Source organism: Helianthus annuus, chromosome 4 (assembly GCF_002127325.2).
Source record: "Helianthus annuus cultivar XRQ/B chromosome 4, HanXRQr2.0-SUNRISE, whole genome shotgun sequence".
In the NCBI taxonomy this organism is placed as follows: domain Eukaryota; kingdom Viridiplantae; phylum Streptophyta; class Magnoliopsida; order Asterales; family Asteraceae; genus Helianthus; species Helianthus annuus.
This window is the reverse complement of record NC_035436.2, coordinates 177,921,653-177,927,071: the sequence shown is the minus strand read 5'-3', so window position 1 is coordinate 177,927,071 and position 5,419 is coordinate 177,921,653.

Genomic DNA, 5,419 nt, shown 5'->3' with positions numbered 1-5,419 from the left:
TGTTGTTGGCGAGGTTGTAGGTGTTCCTGGTGCACATAAGGTTCTCCTGCAAAAGATCATGTAAACTCTGAAAGTTAGGAAAACCACCCCCTTGTGAGGAGGACTGGCCCGGTTCACCGTGGGGTTGGTACTGGTATTGGGGAGGTGGAGCGTGAAGGACTAGCGACTCTTGCGGGTTCCATGCATGGCCTTGCATCCTCTGAAAGCTTACCGATCCGTCTTCCGTCTCATAGATTAGGTTCATGGCGCGACAGATGTGCACATCAACCCGCCCTGACCATGGGCTCCTTTCGAAAGACCTAGGTATGCGCGTGAAGTGCTTGAAAAGGCGGTACACCCATCCCCCATAGAAGATAGGGGTTGGTGCATGAGCAAGCCGGTTCAGATGCATGTTCCGGAGTAGGAGGAATGGAACATCGAGGGGTCTTCGGGTGTGAATGCAGTGGAGGACTACCAAATCTCTTAACCCAACAACGCCGCTGCTGTCATGTCTTTGACTAAGAGAGTAAGTGAGGAGCCTATGAATGTAGCGAATAAGCGGATCCCTCAGCTTAGTAATCTTAGTGCTGCTCGGATTGTAGAACCCATCACCAATCTGAGCCCATGCGGCTTGGCGTTCGTTTTCATCCAATTCTCGCATTCCCCCGATATTTTCTTCACTTACCGAATCCTCTTCTGAATACAGCCCCACTATTGCCCCAAATTGCGCCATAGAGATCGAGTACCTAGTCGCACCACATCGAAATGTAACCCCCTCATTGTCGAACGGGTCACACCTTGAAGTGAAGGTAAAGGTACTATAGAACTCCAAAGTGCACTTGTGTACTGATCGAAGTCGAGTGGTTAGGGCAACCCTTAGTGGTCCGGTAACGTGGTTGTTGAACCGGTCAAGTTGGTTCACCATGGCTAAGAGGTCCGTGCATGCTTGCCTTGGGTATTCTTCGGGTCTTGTTTGAAGTATGTCATATCTAGTCCTAGCATCGAGCTCATTTGCGTTGAATCTTGTGAACTTCTGCGACATCTGAAAGAATACACCAAAAGTTAGCACGAAACAATGAGATTTTCGAAAGAAACTGAAAACAGTGAGCTGGACACGGCCCCGTGCTCAGCGGGCACGACCCCGTGTCCAGGCGTCTGTTACTCAAAATTTGCATTTTTCGTCCCGGTCCCGAAAATATGAAATTTTTTGGCCAAGTAGGTGCGGTTTCACCCGAAAATGAAACCCCAAGTGCCGTTTTTCCCAAAATAAACCGTTTACCCCTTCAATTTTTGTAGGATCGTGAATCGACCTAATGAGTCAACCAGAAGAGTGCTCAGACCGAATCAGAGGCGGAATACATTGATTTGGTCTTCGTTTAGCTTGGATTCACTATTAATTGTCTCTTGTATTGATATAAAGCGAATACAGTCACGGAGACACTTCGACGGAGCTTCGCCGTCGGAAAAACAGAATGTTACAACTGACATCGTTTGAGATCTATTTATAGTACTAGCCCCCTATCGTTTGAAACCATTCAAACGGGCAACTAATCTCAAACGGTGACCTCTCAAACGGTCAGTCTATTTCAAACGGTTACATGCACAAACAATCGTATATTACATTCAAACGGTTATGCATGCTTTCAAACGGTCAACATGCATTCTCATTGGACCTCCTCATGACAACCTCCTATTGGACCTTTATCATTTTGTCTTCATGTGATGACACAAGGATGATGTCATCAATATGATGTCACATGATGATGTCATATTGATGATGTCACTCACGTTCAGTTCCGCATCGTAACTGAGACTCGACATAAGACGAAGACGACAGATGACTGCACCAACAGACTCCCCCTCAGATGTTGACGAGTCTTAAATGTCGAGTCTTCGCATCTTCAGTCTTTATCAGTCTCTTTTCTTTCTTAGCATATACCAGGATCTTCTTCTCTTTGGCTCTAGCCTCGTCAGACTCCCCCTTTCATCATGATGGGATCGCTATCTGGAATTTGCTATCACCTTGAGATCAAATCCTAGCTTTATCTCTGTTTAAGCTCATCTCAGGTTCTGATGTATCTCCTGACTTTTTGTAGCAGCAGGATTAGAAACCTACACATCTCAAATACTCTATTACAAACCAACAAAGTTGTGATTCAACTTAATGAATCAACTTGACATTTGAGAATTTTTCACATTTAAAATTTTTAAAATTTGAAACATTTCAAATTCTAATTCAAATTAATGAATTATTTTAAACATTTCAAACCAATTGACCAAACCAACTATTCATCATGTTTAGCCTTTGAGATTTCGAATATCAGCTCTCCAACATCAGTTGTCGAAAATCTTTTTGGATTTTCAAAATATGAAACGTAAATGCAAAAATTAATTGCAGAAATGAAATATGTACAAACATATTTTTGTGAGTTTGCGAAAGAGGATCATATCAGTTTTTAGACACATCACACGCACCGTTAAGCTTTTAATCGTTTTAAGCTCTAAACGATTCACGTAGATTGACAATATTGCTGTCCACTTAAACTCAATCTAAAAACTTTCGAAATGCTTACCGATACGTTAAGGTATATTAATTTTGCAATAAATTCTTATGGACCCCACGATCTCAGCATATCCCCTCATCATGTAATACACTAACTCAAGTAATGCCTTTAAACTTATATCAACTGTGAATTGTGCGAAAACAAAGCAGAATGTTTAAACATTAACAACCAGGTCTACTTCCGTATACGCAGAGATAGTCCAATGTTTAAACAAAATAAGAAAATAAAAACAAGTTGAAGTTGTTTAGGCTTTAACCACCAGGTCGATACTCCCGTATACGCAGAGGTGATCCAAAGCTTAAACGAAACACCAAAGAAAATAAAGCAGAACGTTTAGGCAACAACATCCAGGTCGATACTCACGTATACGCAGAGGATGTCCGATGCTTAAACAAAATAAAGAAATAAGACAAGTTTAAATCTTTGCAAAATGAAATGCACAATCACAGCGAATTTTTAGCAAAGTTGTGAAAGTTCACAAACTTAACCAGTTTTATGTCTTTTGACAATCAGCGATTACTGAGTAGGCACACAATCAAGAAGGACAAAACTAAGTACTATGCTTTCAATCATGTTTTCCACTAAAACTAGGCTTTTTCATTTAAGTTTGTATCGTTATCGCAAATCTACTAATCTAGCTGAGCCTATCGTCACATCTTTAGTGAGATCGCTTATCACATTTTATCTCTCCAATTCTTTAGCATGCTGTGACAGTCCAACTGATCTACTATCATTTCCTCTTGTTTGAGCAAAACTCATTTTGAATTTTTCAATGTTTTTGACATTTTTAAATTTTCTAATTTTTTAAAATTGTACTCCCCCTAAAATCAAAATATGTTTCAATTTTGATTTTCTGGGAAAATTTGAAACAAACTGTACAAATTTGACAACTTGATGAGAATCGCTACAATTCTCCATCCGTTTGGCTTAAACAATCAGAACTCCCCCTCACAACAAACTATTTTCCCATAATGATTTCAAAACACTTAAGTTTGTTTTAATCAGAATGGTTTTTCCGGAAAATAAGTTTTGTTGATTTTACCACTGGTAAAATTTGGATCAAATCATCACATCGTTTGCCAATTTTATGAATGATAGTTAACTCAAGTTCAATTTAATGACCTTGATTTAACCACTTGTAAGATCAACCTAGTTCAAATTCTGAACCACTTATAACAATCACAAACATACAACTCAAACCTGTTTTTCAACCAATTACCATCTGTTGGTTGAATTCTCAAAGTGCCGATTCCTACTCCACGATTACAAACCTGGGAGTTCCGGCAAGTCCTGCAATATCTTAAACACAGATTAAGAAAGATGCCGATTCATGATCCACGATTACCAACTTGGGATCTCCGGCAAGTCAGGTTTTTCTATTTAAACAGATTCACCCAAGCCTGATGATCCTTGGGTGATTTCGAATTCTTGTTCAACAATGGTGGAAAATTTGCATCATCCATTGTTAAACCCGAATTCTCCTTTTTTACCTCAACACCAGGCTCTTCTAGCTTTAACGAACCAGAATCATTGCCTGCACATGGCTTGTCTGACTTTGATTTGTCAGATTCATCGCCTGAAGGTGGCTTGTCTGACTTTGACACGTCAGATTCATCGCCGACCATTTTCTTCTTCTTCTTTTCTTCTTTCGTCCTCAGATTTGTATCTGATGAATTCGTCTTGCTTGACTTTGCATTAGCGGAAGTTAATTCATCAGAACTCTTATTCAATCTGTTCGGTGAACCCGAGGACAAACTCTTCTCCAAATACTCTCGAGCTTTCTTCCTCTTCTTCCTCAGTCGGTCTTTCTGCCCCTGTGAAAGCTTCACTTTCGTCTCTTGAACTTTTTGCTCTTGAACTTTTGGTTTTTGAACTTTTGGTTCTTGAACTTTCAGTTCTTTGGGCTTGACCTTGACTGGAATTCTTGCCAATCTCTGAGAATTAACCCTCAATCTATCATTCGATTTCCTTGGGCATTCTCTGGCAATGTGACCTTTGATTTGGCAATTGTAGCATCTTCTGGTCTCATAACTCCAATTCCGGCATTTAACAGCAATATGTCCTTGATAACCGCATCGGTAACATACTCTGTTATCATACCGTATATCACCTTCACACCAAACGCTCAGATCATAGCATTGTCTGGCTTGGTGATATTCTTTCCTCATGTTTGCTGGATTTGGCTTTTGAGCACTGTGGTCCGACCTGCACCACTTATTACCAACATTTTTTGAGTTTTCAATTTTTACTTTTTGTAAATTTTCATTGCGATTGGATGATCGATCTGATGAACTTTTATTATCTTTTTGTTTCTGTTCCACTTTCTTCTTCAAAGGTTTTTGCTTAGAACATTCACCTTTTTCAGTTGATTGCAGAACAGTTTTCTGAAACTTTTCTTTCAAATTTAAAAACAATTTTTGTTTTTCTAATTTATCATTTACATCATCAGATTTATCATCGCAATCTTCAACTTTGACATTGTCAAAGTTTGTGACATCGTCACTTACTGGAATTGAATTGATTGGTTTTGGACAAGGAAACTTCAAACTGTCTGATGTAGTCCCAAAACCTATCAATTTCTTCTCAAGTTCATCAATCTTGCTTCTGAAACTCTTAGCTTCATTTTCAAGCTGAGAAATTTTAACAAGATGAGACTTGATTGAATCTGCATTCTCATTTTTCAAATTTTCAAGAACAGACTTTTCATTTTCCAAAATTTTTATCTGTTCTTGGAATTTTGATTCATTAGCTTTCAGATTTTTGTTCTCTAGTTTTATCCAGAAATCTTCATTTTCTGATGATTTCTTTTTACTTTCAAAGTCCTTTTCTTTTTCTTTCAAAAACTTGTTTTCAAATTTCAAACTGTTCAAACCATC